This window comes from Saccopteryx bilineata, chromosome 9 (genome assembly GCF_036850765.1).
Source record: "Saccopteryx bilineata isolate mSacBil1 chromosome 9, mSacBil1_pri_phased_curated, whole genome shotgun sequence".
Classification (NCBI taxonomy): Eukaryota; Metazoa; Chordata; class Mammalia; order Chiroptera; family Emballonuridae; genus Saccopteryx; species Saccopteryx bilineata.
Genome location: NC_089498.1, coordinates 92,738,050 through 92,757,829, shown reverse-complemented (window position 1 = coordinate 92,757,829; position 19,780 = coordinate 92,738,050). Strand labels below are relative to the sequence as shown.

The window sequence follows — 19,780 nt, the reverse complement described above, 5'->3', positions numbered from 1 at the left end:
AATGCCAGGCTGGGGCTCGGGGTAGGGCTGGCGGGAGAACACGAGCGAGAGGCAGTAGGGAGGCAAGGGCAGCGCCCTCTCTGTGAGCCTGGCCACACAGGCCCAGGTGTTGGCAAGACCCGAGCACCAGTGGACAGGCCCCGTTCCACCAGGTGAGAGCTCCCCTTTCCGTCCCTCGGAGGTGCTGCCCCAGTAGTCACCTGCTGTTTGGCCTGGGTCATCTGCTCCCCAGGCTGACTGTGGACCCTCAGACATCCTTCAACCCCTATGTCTTGGCTCATGTGGTGCCACCTCCTGGGTGCCCTTCTCACCCTCCTCAAGTTGGCCCTGTGAAAGTCTGCTTACCACCAGATTTAAAGGGAGAGGGTTTTTTTTCTTGCTTTCCAACAGCCCTTTCTCACACTCCCTTGTCCCATGGCCTGGGAATGCCAAGGTGCCCAGTCCCTGCCAGTGTCCCCTCTATGCGGAGCTCATAGCCCCAGGAGGTCTGCGTTGCACGGTACCTCCATATCTACTTGCAGACTGCCCTCCCATGCCCGTGGGCTCCTCGTAGACAGCAACCTCTGTCTAAGCCCCAGTTCAGTGCCTAGCACCACCCCCTGCCTTAAACCCGCAGGGCCAGGGTCACAGGGCCCTGGGTCTACTCACTGCAGCTCAAACAGAGTCAAGAAGAAGAGCTCCTTGCTGCCCCGCAGATGGGGTTGTGGGGGTCAGACCCTGACCAGCAGGAGTGTCCAGCCTGTCCTCCGCCCAGAGAACCGAGGACTGCCTGCTCACGGATGAGTACTCAGAGATGGTTGGAGGAAGCCCAAGTGAACCCCCGGGTTCTACCTACTTCATCCACCTCCTTTGTTTGTCAAAACTGGCACGGGCCAACCCAGCAGATGAAAAGAATCAACCTGACATACATGTCAGCATTAAGAAAGCAACACAGAGCATAGGATTTGGAGTCCTGGTTTTCAGCTGTTTGGCAACAGCCTAATCACTGAACCTTCCTGTGCCTCAGTTTACTCCTGTCTGAGATGGGCAGATTGCCTGTGCTCTGTGGGGCTAAAGTTTAAACGAGCAAATGTACACCGATATGCTTGTATATTATAATACAAAGATTTTCAAATGTCGGTCATTTGTTATTTTTTTCATGATTTTTGCCACATTTTCAATCATCTGTACCATTGCTTATTTACTATTTATATGTAAAAAGAACTTTCAAAAACAGGGCTTTATGGCAAACAATCATACCTGTGCAACCATGAATTTGATGTTCTAGTTAATTTTGTTTTCCTTACTGCACATGGAAATAAATTTATACCCAGTTCCTATGTTATCTGCATTTGACTCAATCGTTTCGTTCAGAGTTTAGGAAATGGCTGCCATTACTAAATCTCATTTCATGGAGGAGTTCGCTTTGGGCCAGAGTTGCACATGCTGACCTGCTCAGCAGGGCCTCCGGTTCTCCTGATATGCTTCCCTCTCACTCCTCAGTACCTTTCCTCCCCTGCTTACTGTGATTCTTCGCAGGTGGAGTGTACGCCCTCACGTCCAGTTCAGGAACCCAGCAGCAGTGGACTCTGCTGTGCAGCAGGAGCTGCTGGCGTTCCCTGGAAGAGGCTAATGGAGAAGGAAAACCATGGGGTGACCTGGGGATAGTTCAGGAGGCAGGGCGATGGCCAGCAACTTTGTCCATGATGTCAACTGAAGGGGTCGGGGGAGAACAATAAGACACAGTTAACCTGGCAAGAGTGTGTCCTGGGAGCAGGCGTCCTTAGAGTGTAGTTGGAGGCCCCATCCCATTAGCCTGACCACAGCGGATGGCTGCAGAGTCTGGTGTCTCCTGGAATATGCCTCCACCTACCCCGTGCCAGGGACCCTGTGTGCCGTTTGGTCATGGCAGCATACTGGCACTGACAACTCCAGCACAAAGCAAAGCCCAAGAACCCAGCCCCAGCCCCAGACCAAGAACTCAGGGTCTGCATGAGCCTGAACCGGCCTCCTTCCAGGGGACGGGCTCAGGCACAGGGAGCGAGCGCTCTCTCCCAGTCCAGGAGCCGTGAGCTGCGTGGAAAGAATGTGAATGAAGACACAATTCTAAATGTAGCATCACTGACGCCATGTGAGCCGTCTCTCTAATCATCCAGAAAAACAAGGCTTGCCTGGACATTCTGCAAGAGCGTAAATAAAGCTGTCCTCGGGTGGCGTGCTGTGTCTTCCCTTCGCACAGCGACTGCTGCCTCCAACTCTCAGCCCAACTCCTGGAATGCCGTGGGAGCTGCTCACCTGCCTGACTGGGTGGGTGAAAATGGCCTGGCCCTCAACTGAATGTACGTGACGCTTTGCTAATTTAGTTTTACAGCAAATTCACTGCATTCTGCATGTGTGTTAGTTACAAACATTCAAAGCCAGTAATGAAGGCAGTACAGTATGGGTCCTTCAGGCCAATTCCTGATTTGGGGTGTTGGAAGCTTAGATACCTGAAAGTATCATGAGGCACTGCCCCCCCCCCCCCCATTCTTCCACTTCGTGACATAGTTCTCTGGATGGCTTGTCAGGAGGCCTCAGGAGACTTCTTGTCACTAAAGCTCAGCCTTCTTTACAAGTCTTTCCATGTTTATTTTTTTTATTTTTTTTGTATTTTTCCAAAGCTGGAAATGGGGAGGCAGTCAGACAGACTCCCGCATGCACCCGACCGGGATCCACCTGGCATGCCCACCAGGGGGCGATGCTCTGCCCCTCCGGGGTGTCGCTCTGTCACGACCAGAGCCACTCTAGCGCCTGGGGCAGAGGCCAAGGAGCCATCCATCCCCAGTGCCCGGGCCATCTTTTTGCTCCAATGGAGTCTCGGCTGCAGGAGGGGAAGAGAGAGACAGAGAGGAAGGAGGGGGAGTGGAGAAGCAGATAGGCGCCTCTCCTATGTGCCCTGGCCGGGAATCAAACCCCGGACTTCCGCACGCCAGGCCGACACTCTACCACTGAGCCAACCAGCCAGGGCCAAATTCTTTACAAGTCTTTTCCATCAACTTCTTCAGGAGGTTGGTGCATTTCCTGAGCTTAGTCATAATAACAACAACAATAATAATAAAAATAAGTAGTAGGCCTTGGCTGGTTGGCTCAGTGGTAGAGCATCAGCCTGGTGTGTGGATGTCCTGGGTTCGATTTCCGGCCAGGGCATACAGGAGAAGTGACCATCTGCTTCTCCACCTCTCCCCCTTCTCTCTTTCTCTCTCTCTTTCTCTCTCTCTTCTCCTCTTGCAGCCATGGCTCAAATAGTTCGAGCAAGCTGGCCCTGGGCACTGAGGGTGGCTCCAAGGCCTCACCTCAGGGGCTAAAATAGCTTAGTTGCCAAGCAACAGAGCAGAAACCCCAGATGGGCAGAGCATCTCCAGGGCTGGCTGGGTGGATCCTGGTCAGGATGCATGTGGGAACCTATCTGCCTCCCCTCCTCTCACTGAATAAAAATAATAATAATAAAAAGAAGCAGCACTAACATCATAATAATCATGCTAAGCTAACACACGTAAAACCTTTACTCTGTGCCCTGCACTGTTCTGAGTCTTGATATAAGTTAACCCGCACACTGTACAGTGTGTCAGAGGCATGGCTCCACTTTGTTCTGCCCCCACAAATCACTGCCTGTCCAGGAGCTACCGTAACACGAGCAGTGGAATCAACAGTGCCTACGTACCTGTTACGTGCCGGGCACTCTCAGTGCTTTCTTCACCAGATCCTCACAGTGCCCTGCGCAGTGGCAGATTGGGCTCCGTCTGTACTGATGAGGAGACTGAAACTTGCAGAGGTTTTGGATGTCACACAGCTCACGGTGGTACTGAGGATGTAGGCCAGAGTTTGTCTGCCTGTCTGTCAGCCTGTACGTCTCTGTTGTACCCCCACCCCCCACCCGCCACCTAACCATTCTCCTAGCCCAAGTCCAGGGAACACAGCTTCCTTTCACCCACCTGTTCTCTTTGCCTCTCACTGCCAAGAGGCCAGAGTCAGGCCAGGGCACCTCCTTAGCTACTGATTTGTAATGGTAACCCAGAGGGTTCTTACCCAGCATTGGAACAGTGGAACTGTGCCCTCAGGGCTCATGGCAGGAAGGGGCATCACTGAAGGATGGTGCTTCTGAGGCTCTGGCTCCCCTAGGCCACTCACCTGCTTAGGGGCTTGGGCAGTTGGAGTCCTCCTTCAGACAGATTTCCTTACTAGGAACTCTGGGCTGATCCTTTGCTGCATGATAATGTGTCTCTGTGCCTAGCTCAGAGGGGCTGGATTTATGGGGGTACCCCTGTTTGTAGGTCATGCTAGAAAACTGCACATTGGCCTTGATCACTGAGGCCATTTCCTAGGCAGCTGCTCTCTCAGTCTGACCAGCTTGGTCCCACAAGGTGTCTGTCACAGTCAATTGAGGGTCACCTAGACCAGGGGCTTCTCCTTAAGGCCTTCTATCAGGATTCTTTTTTTTTTTAAAGTGAGAGGGGGAGATAGACTCCTGCATGTGCTCTGACTGGGATCCACCTGGTAATCCCCATCTGGGGTCAATGCTCAAATCAACCAAGCTATTTTTAGCACCTGAGGCTGACAGGCTCATACCAATCAAGCCACGGGCTGCAAGAAGGGAAGAGAGAGAGAAGGGGGAGAGGGAGGAGAAGTGAAGCAGATGGTTGCTTTTCATGTGTGCCCTGACTGGGATTGAACCTGAGATGTCTGCATGCTGGGCCAATGTTGTATCCACTGAGCCAATCAGCCAGGGTCCCATCAGGATTCTTTGCTTAGAACTTCAATTCAAATGAAAGAGGCAGAGCCTGTGTTGTGACTAGAGGTGAATCCAGTTCATTAAGACACTGGCAGACACCAGCAAGATCAGGGTGGGCCACTGGGAGATTGGGCCCCAGCATATCTACAACCTGCGTAGAAAGGTCTCAAAAGGGAGATATCTAGAAACCCAGAGTCAGGAGGAGCTGGGACAGGTGTGCTCTGCTCTCTAGAGCACAGGTCGACACTTGTTTGTTTGTTTTTTTCTGTAAAAGGCTGGGGAGTACGTGTTTTCAGCTTTACCGGCAAGATGTCTGTTTCTCAGCCTCTCAGCTTGACTGTGGAAAGCAGTCAGAAAGAATCTATAACAAATGATAGTGGCTGGTTTTGTTTTTTTTTTGTATTTTTCTGAAGCTGGAAACGAGGAGACAGTCAGACAGACTCCCGCATGCGCCCGACCGGGATCCACCCGGCACGCCCACCAGGGGTCAATGCTCTGCCCATCCGGGGCGTCACTCTGTTGTGACCAGAGCCATTCTAGTGCCTGGGGCAGAGGCCATGGAGCCATCCCCAGTGCCCAGGCCAACTTTGCTCCAATGGAGCCTTGGCTGCGGGAGGGGAAGAGAGAGACAGAGAGGAAGGAGAGGGGGAGGGGTGGAGAAGCAGATGGTTGCCTCTCCTGTGTGCCCTGGCCAAGAATCGAACCCGGGACTTCTGCACACCAGGCCGATGCTCTACCACTGAGCCAACCGGCCAGGGCCATAGTGGCTGGGTTTTGATAAAACTTTATTTATGGACACGTTTGAACTTTGTATAGTTTTCACATCTCACAAAATAGTCTTGTTTTGATTTGCCTCCAACTATTTAAATATGTAAAAACTATTCTTAGCTCAGGAGACTGTACAAAAACAGCGGCAGAATGAATTTGGCTCATGGCCATGGTGTGCGAACCCCTAAACCTCTCTGTCTACTTTAGTGACTGTCAACTACAATACATGAGGCTAATGAGCACTTGAAAACCTGGCTAGTCTGAATTAAAATGTGCTGTGAGTCTACAACACACCTTGGATTTTGAAGACAGGACAGAATAATAATAATAATAATAATAATAATAATAATAAAGAATGTAAAGTGGGCCCTGGCCGGTTGGCTCAACGGTAGAGTATCGGCCTGGCATGCGGGGGACCTGGGTTCGATTCCCGGCCAGGGCACATAGGAGAAGCGCCCATTTGCTTCTCCACCCCCCTCCCTCCTTCCTCTCTGTCTCTCTCTTCCCCTCCCGCAGCCAAGGCTCCATTGGAGCAAAGATGGCCCGGGCGCTGGGGATGGCTCCTTGGCCTCTGCCCCAGGCGCTAGAGTGGCTCTGGTCGCGGCAGAGTGACACCCCGGAGGGGCAGAGCATCGCCCCCTGGTGGGCAGAGTGTGGCCTCTGGTGGGTGTGCCGGGTGGATCCTGGTCGGGCGCATGCGGGAGTCTGTCTGCCTGTCTCTCCCCATTTCCAGCTTCAGAAAATTAAAAAAAAAAGAAAAAAAAAGAATGTAAAGTGTCTCTTTAGTAATATTCTGTATTGACTATTATACTGACTTTGTGTTGACATGATGATACTTTGGGTATTTTGGCTTTAATAACATGTATCACTAAGATGGGTTTCACATGTGTCTTTTTACTGTTTTAATAACTGGCAGGTTTTAAATGATGTGTGATTCTTAGGTATTTCTGTTGGACAGCACTAGGCTAACTCTTCTCCTGGGTGGGGACCCTCCCTCACTGCCCACCAAGACCACGAGGCTGGTCTGCTCCTGGAAACAGGGCTGATGTGCTCCTAGTGAAAATGTCTCAGCTTCTCCACTGTCAGCTGCTCTGAGTTCAGTTGTGAAGCAAGGACTTGTTCCTAGAACACTAGTATTGATGCTTTTATTTGCTTCTACCATTATCTAGAAAATATTGGACCTTCAATGACATTCTCTGCTAACGATATAAAGATTGTGACAGCTACCGTTTCCAGGCACCATCTAGACATGAGGTTAGCTCTCTTCTACACGGTGTGGATTTTGATTCAGCCACCCTGGGAGGAAGCCATCCCTGTCTCCACTTCCAGATGCAGAACAAGGTCACAGAGCTGAAATCCCTTGCCCCAAATTATGTAACTGACAGCAGAGTTGCTCTCAAAGTCAGGTCTCCCTGTCTCCCTAGACTAAGTTTTCTTCCTGATGCCACACTCACTGCAATGCCCAGAGAAACAAGGCCTCCCTGGAAGAACTGCTTCTCCCTCCACTGCAGAAAGGCAGTGGGGGCAAGGGCACATTGTGTGCAAGAAAGATCTTGATGTAGGCGGGAGTGCAAACCCCACGTGTGTGCCCTTGCTGCTCTGTACCCCCAGTGGCAGCTGCAGAGGAATACCACTGTTTAACTGCCCCACACCCATCCCTGGCACAGGGGTAGCAGGGTTGTTTTGACTTAAGAGATGACCCAAGGTAGCACTCACTTCTCTCACGCTGGCTGCAGCAGCACTGACCTCCTTGCTCCTCTTCACATATTAGCTCTTTTCTGCTTCAGGCCCTTTGCACATGCTGGCCCTCTGCTTGGAAGCAGACCTGATCTTTACCTGGCTGCTCCCTTCCCCACTCAAACATTAGCTCAAGTGTCACTTCCTCAGAGAGACCTTTCCTGACTTTCCCACCTGTCACATGGCACCCCAGGCATCCTCTGCCATGCTGTCCTGTTGTTATCTTTCATGATGCTGATCACTCACAGGACCCATCTCACCCCTTTAATCATGGCTCTGTACTCTGTAACTACTCTCCCAGAAGGCAGGCTCCAAGAGGGCTTTTACTTTGTCTACCTTGCTCTTCCCTGCACCTAATATATGCTCATGAATGATTAGGAGACACTGAAGGTGAAGGGGGGGCTCCTCATGGCCTTTTCAGACCTGCCTTTACGGACTCAGAGTGTTGGCCTTACTACAGAGCAGCTGTTCTTAAGTCATCTGGGGGGGGGGCTGGCAGAAACACAGGTTGTAGGGCCTCTGTCAGCATGCACACTCTAAAGCACTCTCCCAGGTGATACTTGTGCTGTTTGTGTGAGGGCTGCACTTTGAGAAGAAAGCTGCAGCCAGGTGAGCCACGCCCACTCCACCCTCCCAATCTCGCTACAGGCTACAGATCATTTCCTGAGGACAATCGCTCAAGAGTGGCTTTCTTCTTAAGTTGATTCAGCAAGTGTGTACTGAACACCCCCTAGGTCTCAGGCATCGACCTTCATCCTTACTGCATCTCTGAGGTGAGTTTACAGGTAAGGGAGCTGAGGGATGGGCTAAAGAAATAACTGAAGGTCAAAGAACTAGGGGAAAATAAGGTCGGGGTTTGAATTTACAGACTCAGCCCAGGCAAGAGCTATGCTCCCATTCTTCCCTACTGTCTCTCTGAGGTGTACCTTCCAGAAGCCTTTGGATATGGGTCATGGGTGCCAGGTAGACCAGCTGTCTATTTCCAGTTCTTATCTGTGATGGTTGCAGAGCCACATGGAACTTCAGGAGATGCAGCCCGGAGACTGTGCAGCTGAGTGGCTAAGATAGTAGATTTTGGCTCAGAGAAGTAAGGTTTTTATTCCCAGACCTACCACACATTGGCTGTGTGACCTTCAGCACGTGGCTTGATTTTTCTAAAATTCAGTTTGGCACTCCTTTCAGGTGACTGTTGTCAATGCAAAACGAGATGACGCATGTGTTTCCACAGGTAGCTCCACACAGGAAAGTGCAATAGGCTGAGGGAGCTATTTTGTTACCGCTCTGATTGCCTTGACTCTATCAGCATTGGGGGAGAGGGCCTCAGCAGGTCTGCAGGGACTGAGAAGCCTGGGGCTTGGGGTGAGGAGGTAGTGAGCAGTGGACCGAGAAGCGGGGCCCCTCCTGACGGTGGGGTACTGCATAGCTGCCGGAAGGGATGAGGGGCATTCCTCCATCCTCTCAGGGAGTCATGTGGGCATTGATGTGTATTTGTTTACAGTAAGGAAAATAATAGAAAAATAAACAACAAAAAAAGAGAAAACCCATCTAGAAACAGTTAAACAGTTACTTGTGGGGATAGGAGAGCACAGGTGTGGGGATGGGAGGAGGAGGTCGACATCTCTGAGTCTACCTGGTTTGGTAGATTTGATGTTGAGTCATGTAAGTACCTTACAGAATTATAAAATTAAATTAAATACATAAGAAATTAAAAAAAAAGTCCCTAAAATGAAGAGCAAAATGAAACAAATGAACTTAATATGTGGGTGGCCTAATTTCAGAGAGGAAATATTTCAAATGACCTTGAAATTTATTAATTGGACTTAGCATCTGTAAGAAACACATTCCCTAACACAAAATTAACTGTTCTCAGAAATAGATGTAGATATAGATACAGCAAATTAGTAGATATGTTACTGCCCTGGAAAGCAGAACTTTCTTTTTTAGTGTTAAAGAGATGAAAATATAGAATAAAATGGTAAGCAAAAGCTGTTACTTGTATATTTGAATATCAATGTACTTATATTTTAATATCAGCGTAAGTTGGAGAGATACTATAAAATCAAATATAAAAAGCAAATATAACATGTATTTTATCTTTAAAAAAAGCATTTTTTTCCTGAACCAGTCTCAAAACAATAAACAATGCAACCACAATGAATCTATTTTGCACGTAGATTCTGTCTCTGAATACAATTTCTCATTGAAAAAAAAAGCATTTCCTGATCTGGAGTAGAAAATGTGTAGAAAGGGTTAGAACTCTTTGTAACACCAAAAGGCAGGTGGACTAAGAAAAGCTCCTGGAATGAAACCAGAGAACAAAGGAAACAGGTTGAAGTTTCCCACCAGAGAATGGGGGAGCAGGGCCTATACCAGTGAGAGTGAAAGCCATGCTGGGTTGAAACACATCGAATATGTTTAAAAACATGAGTCCATAATGATAATGAAAAAACAAAACAAAACCCCAAAAGCCAACAACTGAAACAGCCCTTCAATGGTCCTCTTAGAGAATGAAGGGACCAGCTTCGTTTTCCAAAAGGGGGAGCAGGGTTGAGTACCTCACATGACTTACCTGTATGTACTGTGCCAAGGAATCAAGTGTGGATGAAGGAGAGTTCCTCTAATAAAGAAGGAAGGGTAAGGCTGGTACAATATTTGCAAATCAATCAATGTGATTCATCACATAAACAAAAAAAACCCCACATGATAATTTCAATAGATGCAGAAAAAACATTTGATAAAATCCAGCACCCATTCATGATCAAAACTCTCAGCAAAGTGGGAATACAGGGAACATACCTCAACATGAAAAAGGCCATCTATGACAAACGTACAGCCAACATCATACTCAATGGGCAAAAATTAAAAGTGATCCCCTTAAGATCAGGAACAAGGCAGGGGTGTCCCCTCTCACCACTCTTACTCAACATAGTTCTGGAAGTCCTAGCCACAGCAATCAGACAAGAAAAAGAAGTAAAAGGCATCCAGATTGGAAAAGAAGAAGTTAAACTCTCATTATGTGCAAATGATATGATATTGTATATAGAAAACCCTAAAGTCTCAGTCAAAAAACTACTAGACCTGATAAATGAATTCAGCAAGGTGGCAGGATATAAAATCAATACTCAGAAATCAGAGGCATTTTTATACACTAACAATGAACTGTCAGAAAGAGAAATTAAGGAATCAATCCCCTTTACCATTGCAACCAAAAAAATAAAGTACCTAGGAATAAATTTAACCAGAGAGATTAAAGACTTATACTCGGAAAATTATAAAACATTAATAAAAGAAATCAGGGAAGATACTAACAAGTGGAAGCATATACCGTGCTCATGGTTAGGAAGAATAAACATCATTATAATGTCTATATTACCCAAAGCAATTTATAAATTCAATGCAATACCAATTAAAATACCAATGACTTACTTCAAAGATATAGAACATATATTCCAAAAATTTATATGGAACCAAAAGAGAACACGAATAGCCTCAGCAATCTTGAAAAGGAAGAATAAAGTGGGAGGTATCACACTTCCGGATATCAAGTTATATTATAAGGCCATTGTACTCAAAACAGCCTGGTACTGGCATAAGAACAGGCATATAGATCAATGGAACAGAACTGTGAACCCAGAAATAAACCCACACTTTTATGGACAACTGATATTTGACAAAGGAGGTAAGAGCATACATTGGAGTAAAGACAGCCTCTTCAACAAATGGTGTTGGGAAAATTGGACAGCAACCTGCAAAAAAATAAAACTAGACCAACAACTTACACCAGTCACAAAAATAAACTCAAAATGGATAAAAGACTTAAATGTAAGGCATGAAACCATAAGCATCTTAGAAGAAAACATAGGCAGTAAGCTCTCTGACATCTCTTGCAGCAATATATTTGCCTATTTGTCTCCACAGGCAAGTGAAATAAAAGACAGGATAAACAAATGGGACTTTATCAAACTAAAAAGCCTCTGCACAGCTAAAGACAACAAGAACAGAATAAAAAGACAAACTACACAATGGGAGAACATATTTGACATTGCATCTGATAAGGGGTTAATAACCAAAATTTATAAAGAACTTGTAAAACTCAATACCAGGAAGACAAACAATCCAATCCAAAAATGGGCAAAAGAAATGAATAGACACTTCTCCAAAGAGGACACACAGATGGCCAATAGGCATATGAAAAAATGCTCAACATCACTAATTATTAGAGAAATGCAAATTAAAACCACAATGAGATATCACCTCACACCAGTCAGAATGGCGCTCATCAACAAAAAAACACAGAATAAGTGCTGGCGAGGATGTGGAGAAAAGGGAACCCTCCTGCACTGCTGGTGGGAATGCAGACTGGTGCCGCCACTGTGGAAAACAGTATGGAGATTCCTCAAGAAATTAAAAATCGAACTGCCTTTTGACCCAGCTATACCACTGTTAGGAATATATCCCAAGAACACCATAGGACTGTTTGAAAAGAAGAAATGCACCCCCATGTTTATGGCAGCATTGTTCACAATGGCAAAGATCTAGAAACAGCCCAAATGTTTGTCAGAGGACGAGTGGATTAAAAAGCTTTGATACATATATACTATGGAATACTACTCAGCCATAAGAAATGATGACATCAGATCTTTTACAATAACCTGGATAGACCTTGATAACATTATACTGAGCGAAATAAGTAAATCAGAAAAAACTAAGAACTTGTGGATTAGGATATCAAAATTTAGCATAGGGGCCTTGGTAGCTCCTGCTACCTCAATAATGCATTGAGCAGACCCAATTACTTGGAAATCAGATAATCCTGTATGGGTAGACCAATGACCCCTTTCTCAGGAGAAACTTAGGGCAGCTGCTCAATTGGTACAAGAGCAGCTACAGCTTGGGCACATTGAACCATCTAATAGCCCATGGAATACACTTTCATATTTTGATCTTGTTGCCTCCTGGATTATCAAGGGGTATAGGTGACCCTTACAACTAATAGGTTTTGAGCCTCAAAATTATTGTTGTTCCTTTTTTCAAAGGATCAACAAAAATGGTTCTGGGAAACTTCCACTAAATGGCAAATCGCTTTTGCAAATCAATGGACAACTTTATACTGAAACTGTCAACTTAAAATCAGCTCAAAGACTAGAATTATATGCCATTATCATGGCTTTTCAGCATTTTCCATATTCCCCCTTTAATCTATATACAGACAGCAAATATTTACTTATGGTGTTTCCACTATAAAGACTATTTGTCTTAGGGACAAATGCTGATGAACTATTTCAGCAGTTCCTCCTTCTTCAAAGACTTGTATGTCAACATAGAGCTCCATGTTTTATAGGACATACTCAAGCTCACTCCATGCTCCCTGGAGCTTTAGCACAAGGGAATGCCCTTGTTGATCAAGCTACCCAAAAGAAAATTATTTGGAGCAACCATGACAGATCAAGCAATTCAGTCTCATACTATTCATCACCAGAATGTTGCAGCCCTGTGTAAACAGTTTCAACTTTCTTGGGAAGCAGCACAGCAGGTTGACAAATCCTGTCCAAGCAGTCCTATACTACAATCTGTCCCTTCATTTGGAGTTAACCCTCAAGGACCCCTACCAGGATAACTTTGGCAAATGGATGTTACTCATATACCTTCATTTGGCAAACAGTCCTATGTCCACGTTACAGTGGATACATATTCTGGATTTATAGTAACCTCTGCCAGAACAGGAGAGGCTGCTAAGCATGTTATAGCTCATTGTCTGTATGCATTGTTCTATTATTGGATTTCCTAAACTGGTTAAACTGACAATGCTCCTGCATATGTAGCAAAAGCATTTACTGTATTTTGTCAAACATTTCAAATTATGTATATTTCTTACAATCTTTAAAGTCAAAGTATTATTAAAGTGTATCCAGCAAATATTTTAAGGTCAATTTAAAAAAATTTAAAAGGGGAGAGTCATATCCTGGAACTCCTATGGGTCTACCATATCATGCTTTTTACTTAAAAAATTTTAAATTTCTTTTGAATGCTGATGAACAGGAGACACCAAATCTGCAAACTACTACCTTCTTTTATTTGATCCAGCTAATAACACTGTTTTGTCTTTTTCCAAATAGCTCCAGATATATGGAAAAGATTTATATAGACAGATGGGGATCCTCAAACCCCTCAGCAAGATCTTCTGAGCATGGCTTTTAAGATACCAAGAGGCAGAAAAAGCCCAATAGAGATCAGGTGAACTACCAGCTTTTAGAATACGCCCTTAAAGGCTCCAACGCCCCAAAGGGGTCTCATAGGATGCCATCTGGGTCCTGCTTCAATAGTGGAAAGGAAAGTCATTGAGCTAAAACCTGCCAGACTTACATGCCTCTGCTGTGAGGAAACAGGGGCGCTGGAAGGTAGGCTTCCCCCTCACTCCTCTAAGGGAGGGTTCAGTTTCTTCCGCCCCTGCTCCAGCCACCTATGACCTAACCTTGCCCAGAATGCTGGGGTTTGCCACTGAAGGCTGAAGGTGCCCAGGGCCGTCAGCCCCATCTACGACATTGTGGACGAGCCTAGGGTATTTCTTCCAAGAAGCAGGTAAACTGATCTCATTTGCACAAGGGCCACTTAACTATGTCTTGCCTGAGTAGTCAGGATTTTTATTCTTCCCTCGAAGATCTCTGTTGTGGGTGTTGATAGTCCTATTTTCTGTTGCTTTGTTTAATATATAGTGTTTCTTTTATTATTTATATATATTTATTTATATATATTTATTATAAAATTATTTATATATATTTAATATATATTTTATTTCTTTTATCTCCTACCTCAATGCCCCACTCATATCTCAGGCTGGAACCTATTCCTAATTTAGAGCTCTCTTTCCCCCTTTTGCCAACTTCTATTATGAATTTACCTTTGCCACCCAGCTAAGTGTATCCCAAGGTTCTCTTTACCACGCCACAGTCACAGAGCTCCAGGGAAAAGCAACCTGGTCTCATCTCTCCAGGCAGAGGAGAACAGAAGCTCCATCTCCACACATGCTGCAGATGGCTTTTCCAGTCTACCTGAACCATTACCAGCTAGAAGCAGCGGTCATTGGGACTTGGACATGAGTTGCAAAGTATAGAATTGTGACAATTCCAGTGCCATGAGGACTTTTCCTGGATGTGGACTTTCCCTGGACTCCTGCTCCTTGTGACAGCTCCTAACAGACTGAACTGGGGTTGGGTTGCATTTTTCAGGGATTTGGCATGGTGATGGGGCCAACTTGGACTTGGTGAACATGTTAAGGACACTACTCTTTTATGGATTCTTGCTGTATTGGCCAAGAATTTGCTTAAAGGCTTTAATCACTGTAAAAAAAAAATAGAAGACTGGATAAAGAAGATGTGGCACATATACACCATGGTATACCATTCAGCCATAAGAAATGATGATATCAGATCATTTACAACAAAATGGTGGGATCTTGATAACATTATACGGAGTGAAATAAGTAAATCAGAAAAAAACAAGAACTGCAGGATTCCATACATTGGTGGGACATAAAAATGAGACTAAGAGACATGGACAACAGTGTGGTGGTTATGAGGGGCGGGGGGGGGGAGGGAAGGAGGGAGAGGGGGAGGGGGATGGGCACAAAGAAAACTAGATAGAAGGTGACTGAGGACAATCTGACTTTGGGTGATGGGAATGCAACATAATTGAATGACAAGATAACCTGGACATGTTTTCTTTGAATATATGTACCCTGATTTATTGATGTCACCCCATTAAAATTAATACAAATTTATTTATAAAAAAAAGAAGGAAGGGTAAAGGTAAGATATAATTATTTTCCAAACCCCGAACAAAATAATGGATATAGACCATGGTCACCAATGGACCTCCTGTGATAGTATCCATTGCCCATAAAATATTCTTGCAAAAACAAAACCCAAAAAATCCTAAATCAGAATGAGCCTCTAAGTCTGGATATTACTGCCAGGCTACAGGAATAACAGGGAAAGGGAAAACTGATAATGACACCAGGAGGAAGCACAGTCTGGGGTGGGAACTCTACAGGACAAGCAGCCAACAGATAAGCCATTGAAACTGATACAGGATGAACTAATTGATTGAAAGGCCCTAAAGAGTTCTTGTAACATAGTCTAGTTTTATGTACTTCTTTTATTCTTATTTAAGTATTAAATGCATGAAATAATAAACTACCTTTTGGTATATCATTTTTTTAATACTTAAAAATGGTAATTAGGGCAGATAACTGGTTGTTAAGTTATTTGAATCACACCACTGATTCTGATGCCAACAAACCATCTACAGCAAACATTTTTATGACAACTTGGGAAATTTGAGCGCTGCTTGGGTCTCTGTGATGTTCAGTGATTACTGTTTCTGTTTTAGGTGTGATAATATGCTGAAAAAAAAATAAAGCTTTGGTATTTAGAGAGACCTGCACTACTTTTTTTGACTGAAATAATATGATATCTGGGACTTAACTTCTAAGTAATGCCGTCTAAGGGGAAAGGGTCAGAGCCTATGAAACAAGGTTTTTAAAGCTGGGAATTTGTTATACTATCTTCTGAACTTTTGTATATGGAATGCTCCCTAATTAAAACAAAACAAAACAGAAATTCCCTAGGGCAGACAAGAGAGAAAAAGAAGATCAGAGTGAGTGAGTGGGAGGTGGGAGCTTCAGGGAGGGAGACAGAGGAAGGCAGAGAACTCGGTGGGAGTTGGGGCAAGGACCCAGACTGTCCTTTAGACCCTGTGGCAGGAGAGGTGGCATTTGGGCTGGCCTGGCTCGTCCTGTAGACTCCAGTCTGTCTGCTGACCCCACTTGGGGTTATCTGATATGAAGTGGCTTCGGGGAGGCCAACTGCTCTGCAAATATTGGCAGGAACACAGAACATCAGAAACAAACCTCTAAGTTCAGAGGTTGGCTGACTGAGGCCATGCTTAACTAACACAAAATTAAAATAGAAGGTAATATCTACAGTAGACTGTTAAGTAACCAAGTAGAGTTTATATTTTGATGTAAAAATGTGTATATTCATGAGGAAAAAAAGTAACAATGCAGTTTTGTTAAAAATAAAAAAGGTCTTAGATATATCACCAAATATTAGGTAAAAAAGAAGAAACCTCAACCCAACAGATACTGTTTTGTAAGCAGTTTACATGTGTGTGTTGATTTTCCCTTTTCTTTTGAAGGACGGTAATGCATTTTTCATGAGACGATTTGCAGCAGGGCGAAGAACAGCTGTTCGTACTTCGACAAGAGATTACAGTTGGACCTGTGCTCAGGGAAACCTGAGTCCAGGGTTTCAGGGAGATGCTTCTCGTTCCCTCACCCTCACGCGGGCTGGAGCTGGGCAAGGTGAGCAGCTGATTTCATCCATGACATTGGCACCCTGGAATGGGTCTGTGGGATGGGGGGGAGGGCTCTAAAAATACACCAGTGTAGGGGAGTTTCTCCAGAAAACCCAGAGATATCTGCTTTCTCCCAAGGGCTAGGGGTTACTTCCTAATGGTTAGAATCTGTGACATGGTGATTGTACCAGGAGCAAGCTACTTCTTAGACTCTTGCATACCTCAAGGTCCCTCAACAGACATTGTCTTTGCTGCAGAGGGCCAGTCAGTCACCCAGGGTACAGGAGGGAGGGGTTGTTCACCACATGGATGGACTGCCCAACTCATGTACTTTTAATTCCATCAGAGCTCTGGCTTCTTGTTGGGAAACAGGATGTCAAGTCCCCCTCCCTGAATATCAGCTCCACTGGGGGAGGTCATTCTCATTTACTTGTCCAGTGTCAGAGCACAGCATTGGAGACAGATACCCACAATGGCACTGGGCCTGGCTCAGGTGCCTTTGCAGTTAAAGTGGAGCCAGTGAGTAGCTTTACAAGTCACCTTCTCTCCAGGTTTGCTTTCTGACATTCAAAGTCTAGTTCCCCAAAAGTAGTCCTGTTTCCAGAGGCCAGAATTCAGGGAGTGATGAGATTTTCACATGACTTCCTGGGCATCTGCTAGTCACCGTTCCACTGGCACAGAGGGTAATGTCTGGTCTGCAGAGAGTTCTTCATCATGACCATTCCAGCAGATAACAGAGCTAGTGCCAGACTGAACCTAGGTGCCCAACTATTGGACCAGGGGCTTTCTGGCCCCTTTTTTGCCTTCATGGAGGGAACAGCACACATGCCTATCCTTACACATCCATGGCTGTCTGCTCCAGACATGGATTCATCTCGTGCCCAAAAGACTGCAGGAGGGTTTTGTTCTAAAGTAATTGGATTAGTCAATGGCATTTAAAAATCAAGAGATTTTTGTGGCAATAGCAGCATTTCTGGCTTTTGTTTTTTAATGGAGGGTGGGATTCCACTGGGTGGCATTGCTCCCTGGGGCGGGAGCTGGAGCTGAGGCTGCCCCTGCAGTCAGGGCACAGCCTCCTGCTGGCCCCCGTTTACTTTCACTGTGACGTAAGCTGCCAGGTCTGAAGGCTTTGGTGTTTGCATTTCTACTCTCAGCAAGGAGTGGTCTAGATGGTGTTAAAGGGGGAGTTGGTTGCTTGCAACACAGCTGCTCTATCTCAATGTCCCCCCTGAAGCCCGCAGGGAGACCGGACCCTGAACTCCCAGCCCCACCACCCTCCTCACCACCTACCAGACATGCTCAGACACTTAGAGAACTGGGTTACCATGTTGACTTGAATTAAACCTTGATGAGGACATGAACTAAGAAAGCATTCTGCTGGAAGTAATACTAAATAAGACATATCTTCAGAAACATTTACCTACTGAGAGCAGATACGTCTTCATGAAATATAAAATCCACCCAAATTTATTAAAACTTCCCGCACAGTAGTGGGAACTCCAACTGAGCAGCTCTCCATTAAAGTCTCATCATTATTATAGCATTATTTATTTATATCCTACCCTAAGACAGACATGATGTAATCCAGTAATTAAGATTGTTATGATTGAATATTTATTAAGCACCTACAATAAGCCAGTCACTGATCCACATAAAATGAGTCTTTACCCTCAAGAGCTCCCATCCCGGTGCCGTGAGGAGCTTGGTGCCTCTCATGGGGAGTAGGGGGAGTTTAATGGATTTTGTCTTCCTTGAGCAAGCCTGAGAAATGACACTGATCAGAAATTGGACCCAGTTTAGTGTTGCTGTTCAATCCGAATGAAATAAAGACAATCCCTCCCTGGCTTAAAAAAGAGATGGGTGTGCAGAGGGACTGTGCCCGCAAAACGCCTCACACAGGGAGCCAGCTCTGCCAGAAGCTAGTGGTGGACGGGGCCACAGACTCTTCTGGTCCCCTAGGGGACCTCGACCTGCTTTGTAGACATACCCCCAGATCAAGATGAGTGGTTCTTCTGCACTTGTAAAACTAATGCCACTCTGACACGTCACAGGCCGACATTTGCTGGGTCTCTCCTGTGTGTCAGGGCTGGGGCTGCACCGGGGGACCACCTACAGCCTCAGTCTCCCCGGAGCCAGCTGCCTAGACCAAACCCCGCAGGCAGCTTCCTCCTTCCGCCTCTCTCCAATGGCTGCCAGCACCTACGACTAGTTCCATGGCTTCTCTTCTCTCTTGTTCTGTCCTGTCTTCTTCCTTATTTGTCACACTGTGCTGCTTCTCCCTTAGAGGACCTGCTGGGCTGTGAGCTCACCAAGATCGAGCCTGCATTCTGGACCCTTTGCTTCTTCCTGCCCCATTGCCTGGTGACCGTTGGTACAGAGAAAGAATAAATGAGTGAACGTAAGCAGGAGCAGGTCAGTGGGTGAAACACACTGAATGTATGCCTGGCCTTGACACACGAACTCTTGTGACCAACTTCCTTCAGTTACAGTGCCTCCCTAGCAGATTGTTTTTGTGTTTTGAAAGAGAGTGGAATGTCCCCTGGGTCCTCGGGTGCCTGAGGTAGAAGATGTTTTGAAAGCTGATGCATGAATGCCATGCTTCTCTCAGCACAAACCCTGACTCCTGAGTTTGGTTCAAATAAAATCACCTTGTCATGAAGGGGATCCTATTCATTTCCAAAAAATATCAGTTTTTAATAATACGGTAATTTAAAAATATATAGTGAAGTACATATTGCATAACAGGTACCATCTTAACCATTTTTAAGTGCACAATTCCATGGCATCAAAGTACATTCATATTGATGGGCAACCATCACCACCGTTCATCCTTAGAATGTTTCCATTTCCCCAAACTGCACCTTTGTTCTCATTAAACACTAACCTCCCATCTGCCTTCCCTTTGCCCCTGGCAACCAGCCTTCATGTCAATCTCTATGAATTTGACTAGTGGAATTATGTAGTTTTTAGGTTTTTATGACTGGCTTTTTATACTTAACATAATATTCTTAAAGTTCATCCATGTTGCATTGTGTGTCAGAATTTCTTTTTTGTGGTTAATAATATTTCTTTTTATGATTATACAACATTTTGTGTATCTATTCATCCATTAATGGACACTTGGGTGGCTTCCACCTTTTGGCTATTATGAATGGTGCTGCTATGACCATGGTT

The 19,780-nt window shown here is 45.4% G+C and overlaps 1 long non-coding RNA gene across 1 annotated transcript; it reads left to right on the top strand.

Moving 5' to 3' along the window:
* Window positions 1-72: 72 nt before the first annotated feature.
* LOC136313123 (uncharacterized) lies at window positions 73-19,216 on the top strand. The gene is made up of 5 exons (XR_010727103.1): window positions 73-152; window positions 1,519-2,318; window positions 7,901-8,025; window positions 16,448-16,613; window positions 18,893-19,216. It is a non-coding gene; the product is annotated as an uncharacterized lncRNA (long non-coding RNA).
* The last annotated feature ends 564 nt before the right edge of the window (window positions 19,217-19,780 follow it).